A 26,540-nucleotide genomic window follows, 5' to 3' on the forward strand; every position below is an offset into this window, starting at 1 on the left:
GTATGAGTGATGGTGTTTTTTTCTGATTAGATTAGTTCATGGTATTTTAAGTTGATTGGATTGATTTGTCGAAGTTTTCTTTACTCGCTATACTTGACTAGGATACCCTATGCGATCCAAATGATTAATTGATCTATACGCGTCCCCTTGTAAGTTTACTTACTAAGGAGAAGGCGCGCTAGCACTAACTTGTGAATTGCCTTAAGAAATGTTATTATTACTATTAATAATAATAATAACAATAATGATAATAACAATAATAATAATAAGAATAAAAATAATGATAATAATAAAATAATATTAATGGTTTTAAAAACAATAATAATAACAACAATAATAATAATAATAATAATAATAATAATAATAATAATAATAATAATTCATATTAGTAGTCAAGAAAAAGATTACTTATATGGTACATTGATTCAAATTGCTTTTCAAAGAACATTGTTAAAAATAATTAATAGATAGGGAGTACCATGGCCCCAAAACTCCCATTGCTTCTCTCAAATCCAGGTACATATGACGAAGGTGAAGAAAAGCAGTGTCCCTCTTTGGGTCAGTAGGAGGCACAGGTAAATCTGAACTGTGTGCAGGGGGACATTTGCCTCCTACTGAAGACCATGTACATTATTTTCATTTTAACCATGTCCAGAAGTGAAGCCATAACCACTGTCTAATGATTAACACTATCTTTTGTCCTGTGAGACCTTCACTCTTCCACAATGCTTGAATCATAATAATATACAGAGGCAACAAATGACATTGCAATAATTGACTGATTTCTATGTTATATCCAATTGGCCATCTCAAAGTGCCTCTTGATACCCTATGTGATGCACTATAAATTAAGGCACAAGAAGGATCTGACATGCAGAATTTGTGTCTTTGATATCCTGCTAGTGGTGATTTCACCACTGGCTTCAAACTCTGCCTCTTCCTATGTAGAGATTGATGGGGTGTACAGTGGAGTTTAGTAGGATACCCATTATAGAAAAAACTAAAATTGTCAGTTTAACGAAGTGTCCCTCTCCTTAAAATAGAGGGTACTAAAAACAAGGGAGAGTGCCATAAACTGAAGGCAGGCAACATAAGCTCCATACATGGTTCAGGAGCCATCCCCACTCCTGGAAATGCAACATGTTCCAAACTAACTCTAACAGACTCTCTGGACCCCCTCCCTGATCAAGCAAGAATGTTTTAGGGAAATGGTGGCACAAAAAGTAAAACATTCTCATAAGATTGGGTGGACATAAAAACTTTGAAGACATGATAGACTTACTCGGGGAAACCTGCAAATGTACTACGTGCAGTGATGAAAAAACTGGCAGAAGTCCCAGAAGCAATATGCATTTAGACTGATACATTGAAGGAGGTTAATATTTCTATACAGAGTCATTTCTGTGGATTCATTCTGGGTAAACAATGTCCTAAAGAAGGTCCTTGTCCTTCAGTCATTGCCAAGAACCATTCTATTGTAACTGTTAACCTGTGTCTGACAAGGATTGACCAGTGTCTTCATGATATTAGACGTTTTACAATATGTGGGATGCCATTGTTGCACTTACCAGTAGTCTTGCAGTGACACTTGACTCCCAGAAACTCACCATCAAAAAAGCAGCAAATAATATTAACTTTTTAGAAATCTTTTTTCTTTAGATGTTGCAGCCCAGTTGTATATGGGATGAGTTGTAAAGATAAGTTTGAGTTTCAAGGGTAATTTTATGTTCTTGCTTTCATGAAAGGCTTTAGCTCATGCCTTATTAGGCATGGTAGTGAGTGGAGATGTCGGAGAGGTTGTTAGATATAAGCTACCACTGTTGTTCTGGAATTGATACCAGACAAAGGTCGAGGGTTCCCTGTCACCAGATGGGTTTGGCCTAATTTGCATACTGGCATCTCCACAGAAACCAGGTCCCTTCCCTTGACTCCCATGAATACTGGCTGCTGTAGGTTGCTAGAGTAATTGCCAGGGGGCACATGATCAAAGATGAGATCAGCTTTTTGCTTGTCTTAGACTGTGTGTTTCATGGGCATTTGAAGTGTACTTGTGAATTAGGATCTCTGGGCTGTGAAATTCTCTGAAGCCCAAACTGAAAGCAGAGACTAACTACACATAGGGCCTCATTACAAACAGGTTTGCGGTGGTGCCATATTATGATCACAGCAGTTGTGCCGCCGTCAGACCGCCCGCAGTGCCAAGATTAGTCATCCTGGCGGTCTGGCAGTCTAGCACAGCCCTGGGGATTACGATTTCATTCTCTGCCAGCGATTTCATGGTGGTAAAACCACCATGAAAAGGCTGGTGGACAACGGGCACAGGGGGCCCCCCTTTGCAGACAGTGAACATTGCAAGGGTGCTGGTGCACCCTGTGCACTACAGCATTGCCGTCAGCTATATTACAAGCTGAAGACAATGATGTGGACCGTTTCCCGCTGGGCCAGTGGGCAGAAACTGAGTTTCCACTAACTACGTAATGGGCCCAGTGGGGAGGCAGCCACAATGGGGGCAACCTCCCTTCTTATTCATGAACTCTTCACGGAAAAGATGTAATGACTGAGGAAAACCACTCAAGGTTTCCAGTGACTAATCTGAGTCTAATGTTGAATACGCTTGTATGAATTATTTATTTATAAACATTTTATTCAGAAAAGGTTTTACACAAGTAATTTTGATGATACATGAAGTTGTGGGTGTAAAATAGTGAGCATAAAATATGAATGAAATCTTAGGTAAGGCTCAACTATGTCTTTGTTATAGATAATGTTGGCAAAGACATTCACATATTTTGGCTAATTAAAGTGCTAGAATGACATAAGTATACCGGCATGTAAATTACATATTTATTTTGAATATGGGTAATGTTCTCTTGCATCTTTCAATATGCAAAAGATGACTTTTCAGTGCAGTTTTGGAGAGAGGGGATTGAGCAAATGCTTGGCTGTAGAAAGTTGCACTGGCAGGACTGGGAATTAGAAGCATAGCAGGTGGATTTGAGAGTGACTTGAAAGTTATCTTAATTTGATCTAAGATCTAGCACGACGGGATGTTAGAGAGGTACTCTGAGGCGATGCTATATTGTCCTGAACACAATTATCGGTAGTTTACATAAAGCCCAATTTTGTACAGAGCCAACTACCTGGTGATAGTATAATTATTATGCGTATGTGTATTGAACAATGACCTTGTTGAGTGGTGGAACGGAGTTTTGATCAAGACCCACTAGTAAATTATTGTAGTAGTCAAGCATGCTGGGTGCAGGTGAGTCAATGAGTGTTTTTATTGAGTTGAAGGGGATATGACGGTGGATCATGTGTTTGTTCAGTATTAGGCACCTCACTGCAGTTGCAGTATTGATTATTATTTAGGATTTAATTTTCAAATAAGGAGTACATTTAAATTTTTCTAACAAAACTTTCAGCATTGTCAAGCAACCATAACAAGAATCTATTTTCAATAGCACATCAAATTATTTAAATAAATAAAGAGCCAGGTGTTTTCGGAATAATGATAGAAGGCACTTGTGACATAAGCTGACTCACAAAACCTTCCCACCACAATTCAGAACTTTGAGGAAGAAGCTGTTACCATCTTGCTTACAGCACCGCTTTAGGCAGGGAGAGGGAAGGATGTCCCAGAAACTTGTGGGGGATGGTGATAGAATGCCAGGTAATTTTATTAAAAATGTTAGATTTTTATTTTTTTGGGTGGGATAGGAGAGGATACTGCAAAGGGCGGAAGGGAGGGGTGACAGTACCCAAGTTCCTTTGAATATTTGGGCAGGTGAGGGAGGGTAGAAATTCTAAAAGGTGTTTTTTTAGGTGGAGCAATGTGAATCATCGTTAGATTTGGGGTGCTGAGAACATGGAGGCCATGTTGTGCAAATCTCCCCATCATTCTTCTTCCCATGTACTGCTGAGCACAGCAGGGCAGGATGATCTGGGGAGGCAGAAACAACAGGACGGTTGTGAATAATAGGATTATTTTGCACCTCAAGGTTCCTAATGACATCACAGACAACTCAAGTTTTGCTTTTGTTATCTATTTCCTCTCATTTGGAACTCCTTGAGGAAGAAGAACCAACTGATCGACAGCTACTCATCTATCTATTGTAACTGATAACAAACTAACAACTGTCAGAACCTCAGCAGCTCCAGAAAACCTCTGGGCAAACCTCTGGGTTAGTGGGGCAGGCTATCTCAGCCTTCTCATTAGGCCTAGTCCAACCATTGTGTCAGTCAAAAATAAGGCTTCAGTATGAGGTAGTTCTCTATGCTGCTACTGTTTGGCATTCCTATTCTCCCTCAGTTTACTAATGACTCCCTTAGACCCTTTTTCCATATGTTGCTTTGAACATTGACTCCTGTCGCACATTATTAAGCTACATACAATAAAATATCACTGTTTGCTGCACTATGTCAGATACTCAGAATTTATGTATGCTCACCTTTGTGCCTCCACTGAAATCCTTGTTCTCGTCATTCTGTCTTAGATCAATATCAATAGATATTTAGCAAGAAAGTTCAATTGAAAGCTTCTAGAAAAGTGGATTTTGAGCACTCCATATTTTAGAATAAAAAACAAATTTAGAAGAGCTCTAACCTTTCCATCAAACTCAAAATGTTGTTTTTTCTCATTTGTTTGTGAAGGAATATATTGCAGGGTTTGTGTACTTTTCTATATTTATTTGTCACTGTTTTTTATGTATTGTTTGAGGTTGAAATCATAGGATTTGTTTATGCTAGGATTCCTGGCTTCCAGTAAATGACTCAGTTAGGGGTTCCAGTAATGATTCATTGGGGTCCCACAAAAGTCAAAAAGTTAAGAACCATTGTACTAGAGGTGTCTTAAGCCATCAATAATTGAGCTGTCTTCTGTATTATTTCTTTCTAAAGTTGGTGCCATATTGTTTAATAAAAATTTTCCTACAATCCACAATATCACCTTGTTATTATTGGCTGCAGTCATCAGTCACTACTGCCAATCTACTGAATATGCCATTCTTTTTTATGGTAAAGATTTTTATTATTTTATAAACCAACCATACAGCCCACCAATTTTCCCTCTAATTTTTTCCACTGTGTGCGGCAGTGTAAGGTATCTGTGCACTGCATCTAGTGGTACGTGTGCCAAGAAACTTACCATTCATGTGAGTGCAGCGCACAACTACTAAGATCAGTGCTATTTGCCCCTCCATACTTTTGTTTTACAACCAAAGCAAAAAAGGAACATTTGTACGAACATTGCTCCTTGTAATAGGGCATTAAGGCAGTTTTTTACCTAGTAGCACACCCAAGGACATGACCTGTTAAGTAAGCCCTACACTCCATTTAGAGGAAACAGAAATCAGGAGGTTGAACTAATATGCAACTTTACTGAACACTCTCAGGGTGCTGCAAGTTCTACAATTACATAACGTTTGCAATTTGATGCACATACTACTGATAACTCCTATGATGCTCCTACCAAAGGGCAGGAGGAGAAATGTTCACAACCAAGTCACACATGGTCTGTAGGAGGAGCCACATCAGACTTTAGACAAGTCAGGTGGAGACACTAGCTGTGTGACATGTTGCTTCTCTCGCCAGTCCTTGTCATTCTTCCAGTACTGAGAAACTTGATCTAAGTCACTTTTCCCATTTGAGAAGTAGACCTTTGTCCTCATCAGCATGTCTAGGTGACTTTTCTCTAGTCTGTTTCTTAATTTGGACTTGATTGAGTTCATGGGGCTGAATCCTCGTTCACAGTCTGCACTTCAAGCCTGAAAAGTTGCACATACATCAACAGGCTGAGATACAACATTATTCTATGCAGCATTCCACAGAGAGAAATTCACCATGTCTTCAAAGGCTCTAAACAACTCGCCTTTTACAGGTTCTACCACCACATATTTATAATCTCTGTATTGCTAAACGACATCATCAGGTGTGTCACAATCACCAAGGAGCAAGACCTTCTTATACTTTTCAAAACATCTTTGTACATTCTCAGTCCCAAGATCAAACTGTGATTGTGCTGCTACTGCATAGAATCAAAAATAACATCGGCTAACTATCATATTCTTGGTCTTCTCTGTACAAAACCATCAGATCTCCTACTGTGTTGCTCCAAAAGACAGTGTCACCCAAGTACTGCTCTTTGATTTGGCCAATTGTTGCTCTTGCATACTGTGCAGGTTCAAGAGGGGTCAAAGAGTTTTTTCTGAAAAACTTGTATAAAGATGCAAGTTCACCTAGAATGTCATTCAGTGCTGCAAGCGGAATGTGGGAGTTTGAGTCAGATAGGTTTTTGTAATATATTTAGCAATTGGGTCATTCTTTTCAGCTTTTTCATGCTCAAAGTATTTGAGAGCAACCTCGTTATTACACAAGAGTGCACCAACAGCAAAATGCCTTGAAAGCCACCACACTTCATTCAGTGGCCAAAAGGAGGCCGCTTCACATTCGGTGACGAAAGGATTTTCATCCAGCTTGGACTTCCTTACAGGAGACTGGGAGAACACAGTGTAGACAGTCCTCAGTAATGTTTCCATTTCCCTGATCATCTTCACTTTTTTCCAGGCATCATCAACTCCCAAATCTTCTCTGTGTGCAACACAGTGCTGCTCAACTAGATGGGGAATGGATTGTTTAATGCGGGTGGCAACACCATTGTTCTTTTGAGCATTACTGATGCACCATCTGATGCAAACATGACCATTTTCATAATGTCCAGTTTATTGACAGTGTAGAAGTCTTTTACAACTAAAGTGATAGCCTCCGCATTACATGTACTCAGAGTTAATATTCCCCCAAACATTGTTTTGTGCTCTGTTGATGTTGCAGAACGAAACTTAGAGGATGAGCATTTTTGTAACTGAAATATCTGTGCTCTCATCAATTATTAATGTGTGATATTGTGCACTGCGAAGTTCTGCCATGATTTCAGAGCGTATCACGCTGTTGATGGCCTCCGAAAACTCAAAGGCATAGTTCTTACTCCTCCAGCTGTCTGGTATCTTCACATACAATGTGAGTTGGTCATGGATGTCTTGAACAAATAACATTGAGTTGTTCATCTTGCCCGCTAGCAACACATTGTTGATGAGAATCTTTATCTCTTCAGGCAAGTACCTTTGCTGTTCAACCATTTCTAGTCTGTTTGCTCCGTCACTGACTGTTTCTGTAAGCATTGTATGCACTCCAAAACCCAGCCTGACAGCAGCACTTTTGTTTCTTTGGATCACCAAAGCAGACTCGTGAAATTCGCTAGATAGATGGCATTTCAAGTGATCCCGCTTCTAGCCATCACTCCATTTCTTTCCAGTAGAAAAGTCCCCTGCAATCTTTGCTTCAGCACATACTTTGCAAATCAGGCCTACCTCTTGGCTGTACAGAAATAGCTCTCCCATTCGTATGTGAAGCTTGCTCCATGACTTCTGCACTACTTTTTGCAGCCAGTCTTCTTTGAACACAAGACAGCATTTCTTTCTTTGTGGTGAAGTACTGCTCTCTGAAGAAGTGACAGCTTTGCACTTGAACATTGGTGAAAATCAGTTTGAGCCTACTATGCCGCAAAGCCTGCAAAAAAAGAGGAAAATTATTTAAAGTTAGGAACATTATTAAAAGTTGGTTCTTATGCCATTGAATGTAATCTATCAGACACGTCTGAACTATCTCTTGGGAAATGTAGCAAGTAATTACCTGGGCCTTTCTGTTTGTTCTCACACCTGCCTGTCCAACTCGGTATGAGTACTGTATGCAATACCTGCAATGGAAGAAAAGATGTCCCAAACAGGTTGTTAGCTTGCAATCTACCAGATGCACTGGAAGTAAGGTCTGCCAGATAACTACCTGGTCTGTATGTTTCATATCTGGCCATTTAAATTTAGATGTAGTACTGTCTAAGACGTCTGCAATGGAAGTAAAAAATGGTTACAACACATGCTTATGTTCCAATGTTTCAGATGTACTACAAGGAAAAACGACTAAATAATTACCTGGTCTTTCTGTTTGTAGTCATCCCTGCCTTTTCTAATCTGTGATTAGCACTGTCTAAGAAGCCCTCAAAAGAACAAAAAAAAGGTTGAAGAAAGTTGTTATATTATAATGTACAAGGTGCACCACAACGGAAATCTACCAAATAATTACCTTGTCTTTCTGCTTCTACTCATGTGTGCCTTTTGTAATCTATGAGTAGTGCTGTGGTGGATGGCTGCAACAGAAGATAAGGTGGTTAAAATAGGTTGTCATAATACACTGTACTAAGTGCACCACAATGGAAATCTGCTAAATTGTTATCTTGTCTTTCAGCTTGTAGTCATGAGTGCCTGTTGAAAGTTATGTGTGGCAGGGTCTAAGATGCCTGTAAAAGAAGAAAAAATGATTAACGCTCCAGATCGTTTCAATGTCTCAGATGCACCACAAGGGAAAAACTAGGAAATAATAACCTGCTCTTTCTTCTGCTATTCGGTCTGCCTGTCCTCATCTATGACCACTACTGTCTGAGATGCCTGCAACAGAAGAAAAGATGGTTAACAATTGGATACAGCGCATTGTCATATTATAATGTGCCAGGTGACCCAGATGGGGGACCTACCAAATAATTACCTGGTCCTTATGCTTCTACGCATTTCGGCCCATTCAAATCTATAAGTTGCACTGTCCAGCAAATCCCATCTGGAATGTCAACAGAATTATCTGGTCTTCCTTGGTACTCACACCTGCCCATTCAGATTCAAATGTTTACCGTCTGTAATTGGATAGAAGATATTTAGCATAGGTTATAGGAGTTACAAAAACATGCATGACAGTTCCATAGCAATTGAATAGTTACTTGGGGTTTCAGTTTAGACGAACTCATGTGAGTGCTCGGATGGTCCCATATTATCATCCGTTTAAAAACCTACATCATGCATTAGACATTCAATTATGCAGACTTTACATGCCTCAAGATAAATGCTCACCCACTTGCTATGACTGATCAGATTTTATCTGGGTGCGCCATTTTTAGGGCCTACTAACCCCTTTCTGGCATGCTGACAAAAAAGGCGTTCTGTTCATTCAGACAGTGAATGAGCAATAAATGTACCTTTAAATCTTGTTTTTATCTTGTCACATTTGCTGTGGGTTCAAAGACAGAAGTCCAGTGCCAGTTTAGGGCTTATCTCAATTTGCTGCTTATTTTATCCAGGAGATTAATGGTTACTTTTATGTCTCTGACTGCAAAGTTAGAGTATTTAGTAAAGTGTACTGTCTGACAATCGTGCTGCTCACGGACTGTGAAATGAAATGAAAGGCTGTAGAATGTCATATTTTTTCGAACATGCAAAATTTAAATAGCTTGTAAATGAATGGTGAAAATATTCTGAAATGTATTTCAGTAGCTTCCAAAGCACACTTTTCAAAAATTGGTTGGGTACAGCTTATTCCAAAAGGCTGTGAAAGCTTACAATTCTTTATTACAGCAAAGGCAATAACAACAATGATGATCAAGTGGTGTGGTTTCTGGTGTGTTGCCGTTTCTAAATGAAAGACAGTACAATTTCTGGTTATGTTAGCACAAACTCGATTTAAAACACATTAGAAACTTAGAAAAGACATACAATGTTCACAACTATGACCATGTTTCTAAAACTAGGTTCTAATTGGATTCAATCCCTGTTAAATAGAAGATGATTCTTAGAATACCATATCTCATGCACAAAGTGAATTATTGGCTGGAGAATTTCCTACTTGCCCTTAATTTTAACTATTATAAACCGTCAAAACTGTTACGATCTAATGTCAATTTATGATCTATTAACCCACGAGTTGGAAACTCCAGAGTAGGAAGCAGTCCTTTCTTACATCTTTGCCAAAGGCAAAATAACAATCTTTCTATTGGGATAAATTCCATTATGTGTCACCCTGTGTTCAGAAAGACGTCAAAGACACACCTGTTTTGCAAAGCTATCTTTGAATTTCTTTAGCTTTCTCATTAGAGTTGGGGCATAGCTAGGAGTTGGTTGTGGGGTGTTACATCCCCCCCAATAATGTATTCTGCAGTAATTAGTTGGGTACAAGTGCTTTGAGCAGGGGTGGCTCTTCCGCTTAGGTGAAGGAGCGCAGCCCCACTGGTTTTTCCAAAAAGGAAAAATAAAATGATAATAATGTACATTACATTATTATCATTTTATTTTTCCTTGTAGGGCGGGCGGGCTCGGCTTGAGGGAGGGGGCCATACAAAGTGCACATGTCTGTTTGACTGGCCGTGTTGGGCCGGCCAAAACTACATGCACACTTTGCATGTTCTCTACCCGGCTGTATAGCACAGCCAGGTAGAGAACATACCTTGGCTTCCATTCCCAATCTGAGCGGTGAAGCATAGGAAGAGGACGGAGAGGAGATGGATGCGTTTGCGTTCTCCCCTCGAAGGTAAGTGTTTTTGTTTTGTTTTTAACCCCCCCTTCTTGCCCTGCCACCCCTGTTCAGTGGCAGCTGCCCCTGGCTTTGAGTTGGGTAATATGAAGGGTCCGTCGGACTTCACCTGGGATTTTTACATGCCCACACATCCAAAACCACACACACACACTCTCTTGTCTATGTTTTGAAGGCTTTAAAAATTTTTTTTTTTTTTTTTTGTTAAACTGCGTTTTAAGTACCTCTAACAATCGCATTCCTCTCTTTCCACTGCCCATTAAGTCCTATGTGCTTCTTATATAATGTGTTTAATACAATGTACCAGCAGTTGGGAAATCCAAGGCCGGACCTGACCCCCAAATCATACTGGCAAGCTACGCCCCTAATTAGAGTGTTGTGAAGATGCCACTGATTGCAAATGTTGCGCATTACGAGTACTCATTCATTCAGCTAAAAAGACATGTCTTCGGCTACATCAGTCAGTGCTGTACATCAAAGTGTTTTCAAAAATTACACAAAAATAACGGCAAATCTACTCTTGATACCAAGCTAACTCTCTCGTGTGCACCCTCACATTTCTCAAATTCCTACAGACATTATTTAGTGATTGCTTATTTATTAAGGGTCTAACAGCTCTCTTTCTCTGACTTGAAAGAAAAGGTGCATGTCCTTCCTTTGTTTCCACAAAGGCAGTCTAAGGACAGGAAGTGTGACGTCATGCTTACCTGCATCCCAGGTGTAGGTGGGGTTGTACATGGTTCATGACAGGTAACCTGAGCGAGCTTGGAACTGGCCGGAACGGGAAGTAAGGCAGGACAGGACAAGGCAGCAGAAACCCGGAAGCTGTCCCGCCTCCTTTTGTTAAACTTCAATAGATCTGCACTCTTATGAAAACATCAACAATGAAATTTAACACCAAGTTAATAAAAACATCAACATTGAAATAGAATATCAATCATTAATTTAATACCTGCTTCTTAGGATCTAAGTGTGTGCATGTGTTTGTGCGCCAGATGGATAACTCTGTTACATTGAATTGGTTACACTTCTAGCAGTGTTGTCTATTCTAGTGACATCCCAAATCAGCGCATCAGAATATGTAACAATAAATGTTGATGTTATGCACTCTTAGCAAGGCATACATTTAAGCATAGGGAAGGCAGTATATAAGCTTGAGCATTATTAGTGTTCATTGTGTACCTAGAGTACACAGAAAGTACATATGGATGAAATCAGATTTCCATTGGTTTGCCTGGCACAATTGTGGTTTTCAGTCTTCAAATTTGAGACTGTAAAGATTTGTGCAGTACTGATGCAGTGTTTTTGAGTTGGAAAATGTTACCTGTAGTGCACAAGGGAGAGATGTGATTTGCAGCAGAAATATACTTTTGGAGGTCAGATTGCACTTTGATAACTCAAGGAGCCGCTATAAGGCTGGAAGAGCAGAACTTTAATCAGTGCCATGGGAAGGTATTTTACATGGATTTGTAAGTTATGGAGTCCCTTCAGTTAAGAGGCAATCGGTCTAATTTAGAGTTTGGCGAAATGGTTACTTTATCACAATGTGACGGCATTAAGACTACTCTATTACAAGTGCATTACTTCCTATTATGGCACATCTAATAAGGCAGGTGGTTTGGAGGATGAGTTACTCTATCCCAACGTGATGGATACCCTGTCTGCTGTTTTTCCTGTGCATTTTATCCAGAGCTGCCTGAATTAAGTATTTTTGTGGTCGCAGCTTTTTTCTCATAATTATGGACCTGCTGCATTTGCCACAATCTATTGTCTGCTGCATAATCTACAAATTTCAACAAAAAACTGTTTCCAGCTCAAAAAGATTAAAAGTCACTAAAAGCAAGGTGACACATGTTGCCTCTAATTGGATGGCACTTTGCAAATGTTTACTGGTCACCTTTCTGTTGCTTATTTCAGTATTTTGGTGTCACAGTTGTACTAATGAGGTGATAGCTGTGCCCAGATAGTGTTAACATGTAAAAGTCCCAAAGTAGTGATATACTCTTAACACTAAATGAGTGGCATTATGTTGCATAATTTGCCTTTTCTTGCAGCACAATTCAGTCAACCCTTCTGTATAGTCCGGTCATCCACTGCCCAGTAATTCCAGTGCCCTGATTATATCCTGTGGTATGTTTAATAAAGTGGGCAGGATATCTGTTACATTGTGACAGAGTAACCCATTCATTAAATGCTAAATCGGACCCTATGTATTTTCAGGGCAAGTTTGGTTAGATACTTCAGAGATGCACTGCACCAGTGGGTACCAGAATTAGCAACGAAACATTAGATGGATTTGGGGCAGTTCATGCATTCATTGTTATCCACTCTGAGGGCCAAGTGGAGCCACAGGGCACGTTCAAATTGTTGACATCAAGTCAGCTGTGAAGCAGGCAAACATTATAACTTTACAATATATTTTCAAAATCTGTTTTATTCCTTGGCATGCAATTTGTAATTTGATTTGGTACATATCCAGTTAAATATTATTTTAATCGAAGGCACCTTGCATTTTTTTCACTCCTTTGCACTGCCATTCTGTAGTCACCCATGCTAATTTCCCTCCTCCTCTGCTATTCCTATCATGCCAGCCTTCTGAGTCTACATAGGCATGCTGACATCTCATTTTGTAAAATGATGTCAGTCGTAGGGCAGTCTTTAGGGACATGCTGTAAACTCTTATCCACAGAGGCTCAAGGTGAAAAACCTCTAAAATCGCCCCAGTCCCTGCAAGCCTACATTGTTATGGTCCCACAGATGGAAGCTGATTTTCATGAAGCAGCATGTTGTGCTGCCCCAACGCCATCTGGTCTGCCATTGTTTTCCTTTCCCTGTCTTCGAATCCCCTCACTGTTAATGCCTCTGCCTGGGCTTGTCGCCTTGCCCCCAGCGAGCTGAGCCAGGGTGACCAGTGTACCCCATCAGTGATGTCTGCATAATAAGCCACGTGATACAAGGAGGGGCTACTGGGCGGCAGATGCATTTTATTGCTCACAGAAAAGTTGGTCTGCCATACATTTCTGACAGGTAAGACTTGCAGAGAACCAAAGCTATCAGGCTGGAACCGGAAGTTAGGCCGGAACTGGGCAAGGCAGCAGGAACCCAGAAGCTGTCCCGCCTCCTTTTTTAAAACTTCAATAGATCAGCACTCTTATGAGAACATCAACAATGAAATGTAACACCAAGTTAATAAGAACATCAGCATTGAAATAGAATATCTACCATTAACTTAATACCTGCTTCTTAGGATCTAAGTGTGCGCGTGTGTTTGTGTGTCAGATTGAAAACTCTGTTACATTGAATTTGGTTACACTTCTAGTAGTGTTGTCTATTCTAGTGACATACCAAATCAGCGCATCAGAATATGTAACAATAAATGTTGATGTTATGCACTCTTAGCAAGGCATACATTTAAGCATAGGAAGGCATTATATAAGCTTGAGCATTATTAGTGTTCATTGAGTACCTAGAGTACACAAAAAGTACATATGGATGAAATCAGATTTCCATTGGTTTGCCTGGCACAATTGTGGCTTTCAGTCTCAAAATTTGAGACTGTAGAGTTTTGCACAGTACTGATGCAGTGTTTTTGATTCGGAAAATGTTACCCATAGTGCACAAGAGAGAGAATTGATTTGCAGCAGAAATATACTTTGGAGATCAGATTTCAATGTGATAACTCAAGGATGTGTTTTAAGGCTGGAAGAGCAAAACTTTAATCAGTGCCATTGGAAAGTATTTTACATGGATTTGTACGTTATGGAGTCCCATCGGGTAAGAGGCAATCGGTCTGATTTAGAGTTTGGCAAAATGGTTACTCTATCACAATGTGACGGCATTAAGACTACTCTACTACATGTGCATTACTTCCTATTATGGCACATCTAATAAGGCAGGTGGTTTGGAGGATGAGCTACTCCATCCCAACATGATGGATACCATGTCCTCTGTTTTACCTGTGCATTATATCCAGGGCTGCCTTAATTAAGTTTTTTTGTGGTCGCAGCTTTTTCCTCATAATTATGGATCTGCTGCGATTGCCACAATCTATTGTCTGCTGCCTAATCTACAGAGTTCAACAAAAAACTGTTCTAGCTCAAAAAGATTAAAAGTTACTAAAAGCAAGGTGACAAGTGTTGCCTCTCAATGGATGGCACTTTGCAAATGTTGACTGGTCACCTTTCTGTAGCTTATTTCAGCATTTGGGTGTCAAAATTGTACTAATGAGGTGATAGCTGTGCCTGGATAGTGTTAACATTTAAAAGTTCCAAAGTAGTGATGTACTCTTAACACTAAATGAGTCGCACTATGTTGCATAATTTGCCGCAGCATAATTCAGTCAACCCTACTGTATGGTCTGGTCATCCAGAGCATTCATTCAATGCTAAATGGGACCCTATGTATTTTCAGGGCAAGTTTGGTTAGATACTTCGGAGATGCACTGCACCTGTGGGTACCAGAATTAGCAACAAAACATTGGATGGATTTGGGGCAGTTTATACATTTATTGTTGTCCACTCTTAGGGCCAAGTGGAGCCACAGGGCACGTGCAAAGTGTTGACATTAAGTAAGTTGTGAAGTAGGCAAACATTATAACTTCTTCAATATATTTTCAAAATCTGTTTTATTCCTTGGCATGCGATTTGTAATTTGATTTGGTACATATCCAGTTAAATATTATTTTAATCGAAGGCACCTTGCAGCTTTTTCACTCCTTTGCACTGCCATTCTGTGATTCCAGTCACCTATGCTTATTTCCGTCCTTCTCTGCTATTCCCATCATCCCAGCCTTCTGTGTCTACATAGGCATGCTGACATCTCACTTTTAAAATTATGTCAGTCGTAGGGCAGTCTTTAGGGACATGCTGTAAACTCTAATCCACAGAGACCCAAGGTGAAAAACCTCTAAAATCGTCCCGGTCCCTGCAGGCCTGGTTTGTTAGGGTCCCACAGATGGAGGCTGAATTCCATGTAGAAGCATGTAGTGCTGCCTCAACTCCATGTGATCTCTCATTGTTTTCCTTTCCCTGTCTTCGAATCCCCTCACTGTTAATGCCTCTGGCTGGGCTCGTCACTCTGCCCCCAGCGAGCAGAGCCAGGGCGACCAGTGTACCCCATCAGTGATGCCTGCATAACAAGTCACGTGATACAAGGAGGGGCTACTGGGCGGCAGATGCATTCTATTGCTCACAGAAATGTTGGTCTGCCATACATTTCTGACAGGTAAGACTTGCAAAGAACCAAAGCTATCAGGCTGGAACCGGAAGTAAGACCGGAACGGGGCAAGGAAGCAGAAACCCGGAAAGAATGACAGCCTATCCCCAACTACCCAGAAGATGACATTATGGGGCTTTGATACCAGTGCCAGGCCCCGTGAGGGGCAGCGCCACAGTAGGTGAGAGACTGAAGGCTTGAGCTGGGCTTCTTGTAGAAATCTGACCTTTCCCCAGAACAGGGCATATGCCATGCTGAACTCTGTGGCCTGCTGTAGCCCCAAGGCCCTCTAAATACATGTACTGGATTCAATTTGGTGCTCCCCTGGTGCACAGTGATTTCTCCTCAGGTTTATGGACTGCGTTTCTTGTCCTGCTCTGCTGCGAAGAGAGTGACCATGTTTTTGCACTGTTTCTTTTTTAAACGCAGCACTGACAAACAGTTTCACACTCTCGCATGATGCAGGCAGTGACATGGCAGAAAAGTGTGCACTTGGCAGAGGGGTCTGCGTGGTGGGGGAAGGACGGGTGTGCACGCACCTTACCGGGAACATTGCAGCCCAGATGAGAGACAGGTTCATACAATGTAATGTGATACGTCTTACACCACTGCGGGTGTCTTGCTTCACATTATTCGGTTCAAAGCTTGGCTGGTTGTCCCTCCCCCTCCTTCTGGCCAGAAACCTACACAATTTACTAATATAACTTTCAGTCCCTTCCCCACCCGCATGAGTGTGGGAGTCTTTGCATAGCCACAGCAGAGCTGGGCAGTGCTCCAGGGTATTGCCTCTTAAATAAGCCCACCTCAGCCATATTTTTGTGTGTCTTTGGGCAGCCCCGTGCTTGGAATATTGTTCTCTCCAGGGCCTTACAGTGGTCCATGCAATTAGCCCATTTAGTCATCAGAGGGGCTGATGTGGACTTCTACGCCTGGGCAATGTCTCTTTTGGCTATTGCTAACCCCAATCACAGGTGCGCTTTGTGATATATAGTGCCCTCAGTGTCCTCCGTGATGTGTAGTGATATCAGTTTGGAATCTTTGGGGATCGGCCAACCCAGCACCTCCCCCCGTCGATCTAGAATGTAGGACCAGTAAGCAGTTAGGCCTAGACAGTGCCCTAAGGAGTATAGCAGGTCCCCCTATGGGCGATCGCATTGCAGGCAGTGGCCTAAAGGGATCAGGTCAAATTTGTGGAGTTGTGTTTACATATGGGAAATTCTGTGCAGCACTTGAAATTGTGCTCATCAAATGTGTGAGGCTATTGTTGTCTCGTGCTGGGCCTGCAACATCTCAAACTAATCTTCATCTTCCAGTGGCCCCAAATCTGCCTCCTATTCTTCTTGCAGCCCAACCATACAGTCTGGCCCATTACCTGTGACCATGCAGTACATGGCCGATAATTTATGCTCTTTAATATTAGTCAGAAGCAATTTGACCTGCAAAGGGGAATACTCGGGGACAACCACATCCGGCTGCAGATATGGCTGTAGAGAATGTCGCAGCTGGAGATAATAGAAAAAGTGGAAGCAGTGGAGGTCGTACTCTATTTGTAGGTCAGCAAAGGATTTCAGGAGCCCTGCTTGTAGGACATTACCCAGTGTTGATATTCTCATAGTGACCCAGGTGAAAACACTCTCAGGCTAATGACCAACATGAGTTCGAAGTCCCATCCCCTAGCCCTAAGCATGTCCAGCCATGCTTTTAACACCATTTTAGGGACCGAGGGCAATCTACTGGTGAAGACCCCCTTGCTTATAGCAGGTGAGGCAAATTAGCGCACCCCATGATCCATCCTGTAAGCCAGATCATCAAATCTGATGAACCACCAGTCATTCTGTACAAGGAGGTGAGCCGCCTGATAATATAGGAGCATGCCTGGCATGGCCAGACCTCTGGCAGACACAGTCGGCAACACTTTCCCAGGGACACTTGAGGGCACCCCCACAACAGGGACCATAGTAGGGCACTAAGTTTTGTGAAGAAGGGTCTGTCACTCAGGGAAAGGAAGCTCTGCAGTTGGTACAGATGTTTTGGGAAGTAAAGATGGTAGATCAACCCAGCAGGGAGCGCGGTAAGGAGGACCAGAAGTTCATGTCCCTTGCAAGTTTCTGGACGACAAGGCCCAGATTGCATTTTTATGCAGTGGTCTTATCCATTGTGATGAAGCCTCCCAAGTATTTAAAGTTGTTCAGAAGTATCAGTGTCACATGGGCCCAAAGTGCCAAACTGGGTAAACAGACGACTTGGCCATGTTCAGCGCCAGGATACCAGTTTTGGTCACAGTGCGATTTACAAGTGTTATATAATAATAATAATATTAATAATAATAATAATGATAATAAAAATGTGCAGGCCGAAGTAGGTCCCAAACGTCTGTGGTATCTGGAGTGCCCATTGCCTGACTCTACCAGATTATACAGAAACAACAAGACATCATCTCAAAATAGGGAAATCCTGTCCGTCTCCAACTCAGACCACTGAACGCCCTGGAATAGAGCATCTACGCACACACAGGCTGCCAATGGCTCAATTGCCAGTGTGAACAAAAGTGCAGACAAAGGGTAGCCCTGGCGGGCTCCTTGCTGAACATTGAAGCAGGTGGAGACCATCCCTCTGACCCGCACCCATGTCCTCAGGTGAGTGTATAGAAGGTGGAAACACCGCATAAAATGCAGGCCAAACTCTTATTGGTGGAGTAGGACAAATAGATAATCCCACCAACTGTACTGAATGCTTTTTTAAAGTAAACCATTAGTATTGCCTGGTGGCCCGGCAGTTCCCTGCTCAACTCCTGGGCGTTATATACCCTTTGTATGTTGTGTCTTGTAGCTCTGTGGGACTGGGTGGGTTAGGTGGGGAATCACCTTTGAAAGCCTGTCAGCTAATATCTTGGCCCACGACTTTTCTTCTGTATTCAACAGGGAGATTGGTCTCCCCTCCTCACATTTGGTACCTTGGAGGCCAGTTTTTCGTATGACAACTATCTCAGCCATCCGTAAGTCTTGGGGCAGTTCCCCCAGTCCAAAGCCTCGGTGAACATATTCACCATCAAGGGGCCTGCGGTGGGCCAGGTCAAACACCAGAATTCAGCGGGGTACCCATTAACTCCAGGCGTTTTATCCAGATGAAGCTGCCCTCAACTCCTCTTTGGTTATCTCTGCCTCTAAAAAGTCAGGCAGCTCTGACAAGAGGTGTGGCAGTGGCATGTCAACTACAAACTGTGCCAGGTCATCAGGAGGGCCTCCCCGCTTGGCCTCATATGGGTGCTATAGAATGTTGTGCAATTTCCCCCTTGCCTGTGACTTAGTTACCATCGTCCCGCTTAACGAATCCCTCCCGGGAACCGGGTTGATGGGGTGTGCACAACTAATGTAGAGTCTTGCTCGTTTTGTCCCCTCATGGACAAATGTGGCTAATAGTGGCCAACCTTGCCTCTCTGGCCTCCTGAGTCAACTCTTGTTTAAGGACAAGGTGAGCATGTAGTGAGTCTTGGAGGAGATCCTCCTGTATTGAGTCAAGATATTGTTTCTCCAGGGTAAGCACCCGAGTTTTAAGGTCTTTGAATCTTTGACGGAATCTTTACTGCTGGCCTTTGAAATAGCTTATGATTTCCCCCCGCAGGGTAGCCTTCTGGGCCTCCCAGAGGACCCCGGAGAGTCAGCGGATCCCTGGTTCTCAACAGAAAACCGTTGATTCATCTGTGTGCATGCCTCCCTGAATCCTTCACCTGTGAGATACTACCTGTTGAGTCACCACCCTGTTGACACTTGCAGAGGATCCCATTGCCTCTCCACCTTCAGAGGAGAGTGGTCAGAAAGCGCTCTCGAAAGCAGGTACAGATGACGCACAGATGTCCCTCTTATACAGGGGTTATGAAGTAGTCCAGCCTAGAGAAGGAGTGGTGGACTGCTGAGTAGAAAGAGTATCCCCTCTCCTGGAGTTGATGTGCCCTCTAGATCTCAAACGCCATCATATTATCCAGGAAACCTGATAGCACAGTGGGACTGCCTCCCTGTGGCATCCCGGAGCGATCCGTCCTGGAGCGATCCATTGCGCGGTCGCAAACCCCATTGAAGTCTTCCCCCATCACCCACGGTGCCTCAGGTAACTCCCGGAGGAGAGCCCCCAGGTCATCAGAAATGTTGCAGTCAGGGATGGAGGGGCATACACTGAAATAATGGATAACAGGGCTCCCATCAGTGTGCCGGATATCGCCACATTCCTGGCTCATTTATCCCGCCATGTCCCTGACCTCCTTAGAGAGGACCCAGAATGGCCACCCCCTGCAAGGCCCGGGGAAACCCAGCATGGCATACCTGGGAAAAGCCTGTTTGGGCCAGGAAGGAACACTTGTTGCCCATGAGGTGTGTTTCCTGAAGCAGGAGAAAAAAATCCTCACTGCTAGACTTGGCATTCTTGGCGTGGTCTCCCCTAACTTTGTGCCTCTGTTTCCCAGGTTGTTGGTGTGTGCTGGACTCTGCTTTTACTGTTTTTGATACTCTGGGCACTTTACCACTGCTATCCAGTGCTAAAGTACAAGAGCTCCTATGTGAAATGTATGTATAGTTGGCTTTCCATGACTGACATATTTGATTTACTAGTAAGTCAATACTACAGTGTGCTAGAGGTGCCCAGGGCCTGTAAACCAAATACTACTAGAGGGCCTGCAGCACTCGTTGTGCCACCCACATTAGTAGCCCTGTAAACATGGCTCTGACCTGTCACTGCAGTGTCTGTGTGTGCAGTTTTAAACTTCCAATTAGACTAGGCAAGTGTACCCACTTGCCAGTCCTAAACCTTCCATTTTCGTTCATGTAAGGCACCCCTAAGGTGGGTCCTAGCTAGCCCCATGGGCAGAGTGCAGTGTATGTTTAAGGTAAGATATATACTAATGTGTTTGATATGTCCTGACAATGAAATACTGCCAAATTCTGTTTTCACTGTGCAAGGCCTATCTCTCACGTAGGTTAACATGGGGTCTGCCTTTAAATAGTATTATAGTGTAGATTCCGTTTGGGAGCAGATAGGAATCTGGAGTTTAGGGTTCTGAACTCACAATTTAAAAATACATCTTTTAGTAAAGATGGTTTTTAGATTGTGTGTTTGAAAGTGCCACTTTTAGAAAGTAGGCATCTTCTTACTTAAACCCTTCTGTGACTCTGCCTGTTTGTGAATTCCCTGTCTGGGTCAGTTTGACAGTTGAGCTGTTTGCACCTCTTCTCTAGACAGTGACACAAAAGGAGCTGGGGTGTAACCTGCGTATCCTGATTAGCCATCTGTGCTGGGAGGGAGGAGAGGATAGGTCACTCACACCTGAAAGGGCTGTGCCTGCCCTCACACAATGCAGTCTCCACCCCTGGTGTGTGTCTGGGGTCTGGCCTGTGCAAGGCAGGATCTTACAAACAAGAGAGACTTTCTTTTGAAGTTTTCCTACTTCAAAGGCAGAAAGGGGTATATGTAGTGCACCCAACCCCCTGAAAATTAGATCACTTCTGGAATCAAGTGGAACCTCTGCCAAGGAGAAGAGCTGAGGAGAAGTGCTGCCCCTGCTAGTGACTGTGCTTTGTTGGGCTACCCTGCAGTTGCTGCTTCTGTTTGTGAATGGGAACAAAGACTGGCCTTTATTGTGCATTCCTGCTTGAGAAGAATCTCCAAGGGCTTGAATTGAGCTTGGTTCCTGTTGTTGAAGTCTCAGAGTCATCAATGACTTTCCCTAGCAGGACCTGGACTCTCTGCTGAGACTCCTGCCCTGCCAAGTGGTGCCCTATCCAGTCCCTGGGCCCGTGAAAGGTGAAGTTGGCAGACAAGACCTGAAAATCCACGCACAGAACTCCATGAGGGGAAATTTTAGATGCACGTTTCGCAACGTGGCTGAGAAACGACGCGCTGCTGTTTCCGCAGCTAAAATCGACGCTCCACCTACATCGCGGCTGGGAGATCAACGCATCACGGCTGGAGAAACAACAGACAACCCTCGCTTACGGAGGCTGATAACAACGCAACCCCCACGTAGCACGGTTTTCTGATACCGTGCGACCGGGTTTATCACGCATCGTCCCTGGGCTTCCAAGTCAACCCGACTCTGCGGGATTCGAGGTGCCCCAACTGGAAATTGACGTATCGCTCTCTTGCGAGGGAGAAAAGCCATGCATCACTGACCCAACCGGAGAAGGAAACGATGCAGAGTCTCACATACCAGTAAGGAATCGACGCATTGCTGACTTTTCTGACACATGCTCGCCCGTGCGGCTTTATTTTTGACACTAACCAGGAACTTTGTGTAACAAAGGAGTTCTCACTGTTTTCTAAGGATTAAGGGCCAGATGTAGCAAAGGTTTGCGACTCGCAAACGGGCCGATTCGCAATTTGCGACAGTGCAAAATCGGAAATGAGATGCAAAAAGCCAATTTCCGACTCGCAAAAAGCGATGGGACCCGTTTGCGAGTCGCATCCGTTGCGACCCCATTTTGCGACCCGCAAATTGCAAGTCGCAATTTGCGAGTCGCAAACCTTATGCAATTGCAAATTGCGACTAGTCGCAAAAAGCCCAGTTTGCAAGTCGCATTTACCACTAACTCAGAGCAGGTGGTAACCGTTACCAAAGTATAAAAGGAGACCCAGAAGGCATCTGGGTCACTCAAGATGGCGGACATATACCTGATAGCAGTGAGGAGGAGAGTCTACGCAGCCCAGCAGAGGAGGAGGAGGGGCCACAGACAGGAGAAGATATATAGAACAAGGCAGACCCTTTTCCAGCAAACTGAAGAGGAGATCTATGATAAATACCGCCTTAGCAGCGCTGCCATTCTAGAATTAATAGATTTACTAAAACCACAGCTAGAACACAAGACTCTGCGTGGCTGCGCCATCCCTACGCATGTGCAAGTACTATGCGCACTGCACCTCTTGGCCTCAGGGAGCTATCAGGGGGTCATTGCCGTGGCAGGTGGGGTATCCCAAAGTGCAGTGTCAAGGTTCCTCAGGGCATTCCTAGATGCCTTAGTCACGCACATGTCTCACTTCATATACTTACCAAGGAATGAGGCAGAAATTAACAGCACCAAGCTGGACTTTTACCGCATTGCCCACTTTCCTCATGTCATAGGGTGTGTAGATGGGACACACATTCAAATATGCCCCCCTGCTAATCTGGAACACATTTTCCGCAACAGGAAGTGTACCCACTCACTCAACATACAGGTTGTTTGTGATGCCCATTATGTCATCACGGACATCGTAGCTAAGTTTCCTGGCAGTACCCATGACTCATACATTTTTAGGCATAGTGGGATACAACAACACCTGGAACGTGGGGAATTTGGAGACGGTTACCTCCTAGGTAGAGCCACAGACACTTGCAGACATACACACAGGTCACTGTGCACGACAATCTGGACTTCCTAACCTTGTACTTTTGTGCCCAACAGGTGACAGTGCATATGCTCTCAGGCCTTGGATCATGACTCCGTTTTTATCACCCAGAACTGAATCAGAGAGGCAATACAACAGTGCGCATAAGAGGACCAGGAACCTGATCGAGCGCACCTTCGGACTGCTGAAGGCAAGATTCAGATGCCTCCACCGCAGTGGAGGCGCCCTCCAATACACCCCCATTACCGCTTTCAAAATTGTGGTCGCATGCGCCATCCTCCACAACATAGCCACCCGACGTGGGCTACCTCTCACCCCTGCAGACCCAGATCCTGATGATGAAGAGCAAGAACAAGCACATCGCCATCATGGGGATAGGAGTCTAGCTAATCAAGGCCGACTGAGACGGGACCATATTGCAACGCAATATTTTGGACGGTACGTGTCAACTCCCACCATACTCACCTATTAACCATTTGTTAAGTGGAACAAAAATAACGGTTTTATTAATGTCATGAACAAACTATATACAAGTTGAAATTGTCCATGGGCAGGAAAATGCCAACCAGTCATGTGGCACATTAACGCCATGTGCCACATTAATCTGTCCTGGCTGTTATCTATGATCTCCTGCCCCTCCTGCCAGCCTGGCTGGTCCCTGCTGCGTCCATGGTGCTGTGCCTACCACTCCTCAGCACCCTACTGTGAGTGGCAGAGACACTGCTCACTGTTGAGCCCTCCTCCCAGGTGTATTTGTTAACTTCCTGGCTGTGATGCCATCATCATGTGCCAGGAAGTGTTTCCAGAGTGTTCTGGTATGCTTTCTGGAGTGTTCTGCTGCATCTGCAAGCAATTTTGAAGGTATTCGCAATTTGCGACACCCACTCGCTAATTGCGAGTTCGTTTTTGCACACTCGCAAACAGCGACCTCGCAAACTGCGGACTCGCACACAGCGTTGCGAGTCCGGCTGCGAGTCGCAAAATCGGATCGCTTTTTTTTCTGGCATTCCAATTTGCGACTCGCATTTTGCGAGTCGCATCAACTCGCAAAATGCGAGTCGCAATTTTTATTTTTGCTACATCTGGCCCTAAGACTCTTATTCTTTTGAAATTCATATCTTGACTTGTGTATGTTGGACTTTTGTTGTTTTGGTCTTGTTTGATTTAATAAATATTACCTATTTTTCTAAACTGGTGTGATGTCTATTTTGTAGTGTTTCACTGTATTACTGAATGTGCTGGTACAAATACTTTACACATTGCTTCTGAAGTTAAGCCTGCCTGCTCGTGCCAAGCTACCAAGGGGGTGAGTGGGGGTTTACTGAGTGTGATTCTCCTTTACCCTGACTAGAGTGAGGGTCCTTGCTTGGACAGGGGGTAACCTGACTGCCAACCAAATAACCCATTTCTAACACTCACCATGATGTTGAGCTGACTTAAGCACTGCACCCCGTTTGATTTTATCTAGAATGCCATTCATATTCCACAATAGGAGTATTAGCGTCTGTGGGGCCCCTGTGTTAGTGTGTTCCCCATGTGGGGTGGTGCAGCATTGGTATAGTGTAGGAGTGTTGTTAGGAGTGGGGAAGCACCTCTCACGCAAGCCTTCCTCATGATGCAAATATCGCAATGTGGGTGTGCTGTAAAAAAATGTAACTATTCGGACTCCCCTCCCTGAATCCCTCCCCCTAATTCTTGACCTAGAAGTACCTGTTGTGTGCCTATGGGATGAAGTCTATCTGACTTCCCTGAAAATCCCAGCTCCCAGAGGCCACCTGCCTTTCCTTCAACTTGTAATTGAACTCTACAACTATAAAATAAAGCAAAAGAAAACTGCCCCTAGTGGAAAGTGGAGTGTAGATATTAGCTTGCATGCCCAAGGATTTGATTGTGCCTTGTTTGCTAATGTGCCATGGGGCAACAGTATCAACGCTTAAGTGTGTGTTGGAGAGCTATCACTGGCTATGGCAGACGGATCAACTGAAGGTGTACCCCCTGTGGCCATGGATGTGTTGTATTTCTCTGGTCCCTCCTGAGGACCAATGGAGTGGGCCCTTCTTTCTCTACACCTCAGACATTTCTTGATTGCCATACGCCAACCACTCTGGCCCCCCCTATTCTGTGTCCTCCTTGTCTCCTGGGTGAGCAGCACCCCTTTTACGAAGACTGGGGCATTCCTCAAGCCAGTCCCATGCTGCTTCTGATGTGATGAAGAACAGAGTCTTGTCCTGAAACAGGACCTTTACCCTGGACGGGAATAGCAGCATTTATTTCATGCCCAAGGCCCTAAGTTTCTGTTTCACCTCCTGAGAAGAGAGTGGTTGTTGTTGGCCATTTTGCATGAAATCTGGGAATATCATCATGAGGGCGGAGTGGCAGGACAGGGATCCCACTCGAGCCACTCGAATAATATTATCTTGGGCAGCAAAGTTGAGCACTCGGACAATGAATGGCCACAGCAGAACCCCCACCAGTAATAATAATAATAATAAAAATGTGCAGGCCGAAGTAGGTCCCAAACGTCTGCAGTATCTGGAGTGCCCATGGCCCGACTCTACCACATTATACAGAAACAACAAGACATCATCTCAGAATAGGGAAATCCTGTCCGTCACCCACTCAGACCACTGAAAGCCCTGGAATAGAGCATCTACCCACACACAGGCTGCCAATGGCTCAATTGCCAGTGTGAACAAAAGTGCAGACAAAGGGTAGCCCTGGCGGGTTCCTTGTTGAACATTGAAGCAGGTGGAGACTGTCCCTCTGACCCACCCCCATGTCCTCAGGTGAGTGCATAGAAGGTGGAAACAGCGCATAAAATGCAGGCCAAACTCTTATTGGTGGAGTAGGACAAATAGATAATCTCACCAACTGTATTGAATGCTTTTTTCAAGTCAACCATTAGGATTGCCTGGTGGCCCGGCAGTTTCCTGCTCAACTCCAGGGCGTTATATACACTTTGTATGTTGTGTCTTGCAGCTCTGTGGGACTAGATGGATTAGGTGGTGAGCCACCTTTGCAAGCCTGTCAACTAATACCTTGGCCCACGTCTTTTCTTCTGTATTCAACAGGGAGATTGGTCTGCCCTCCTCACATTTGGTACCTTGGAGGCCGGTTTTTCTTATGACAACTATCTCAGCCATCCGTAAGTCTTGGGGCAGTTCCCCCAGTCCAAAGCCTCGGCGCACATATTCACCATCAAGGAGCCTGCGGTGGGCCAGGTCAAACACCAGAATTGAGCGGGGTACCCTTTAGAACCAGGCGTTTTATCCAGATGAAGCTGGCCTAGAGCTGCCCTCAACTCCTCTTCGGTTATCTCTGCCTCTAGAAAGTCGGGCAGCTCTGACAAGAGGTGTGGCAGTGGCATGTCGACTACAAACTGTGCCAGATCATCAGGAGGGCCTCCCCGCTTGGCCTCATATGGGTTGCTATAGAATGTTGTGCAATTTCGCCCTTTCCTGTGACTTAGTTACCATTGTCCCGCTTAATGAATCCCTCCCGGGAACCGGGTTGATGGGGTGTGCACAACTAATGTAGAGTCTTGCTCGTTTTGTCCC

General features: G+C 43.8%; 1 long non-coding RNA gene across 3 annotated transcripts; it reads right to left on the reverse strand.

Moving 5' to 3' along the window:
• Positions 1 to 4,513: 4,513 nt before the first annotated feature.
• On the reverse strand, positions 4,514 to 10,109 carry LOC138300883 (uncharacterized). 3 transcript variants are annotated; one of them, XR_011205037.1, is made up of 6 exons: positions 8,590 to 10,109; positions 8,131 to 8,492; positions 7,980 to 8,034; positions 7,834 to 7,892; positions 7,684 to 7,747; positions 4,514 to 7,560 (listed from the first exon to the last, which is right to left on the reverse strand). It is a non-coding gene; the product is annotated as an uncharacterized lncRNA (long non-coding RNA). The 3 variants fall into 3 exon arrangements; XR_011205035.1 differs by having other exon boundaries at positions 7,980 to 8,044; XR_011205036.1 differs by having other exon boundaries at positions 7,980 to 8,044; positions 8,579 to 10,109.
• Between the last annotated feature and the right edge of the window lie 16,431 nt (positions 10,110 to 26,540).

Source organism: Pleurodeles waltl, chromosome 6 (assembly GCF_031143425.1).
Source record: "Pleurodeles waltl isolate 20211129_DDA chromosome 6, aPleWal1.hap1.20221129, whole genome shotgun sequence".
NCBI lineage: Eukaryota > Metazoa > Chordata > Amphibia > Caudata > Salamandridae > Pleurodeles > Pleurodeles waltl.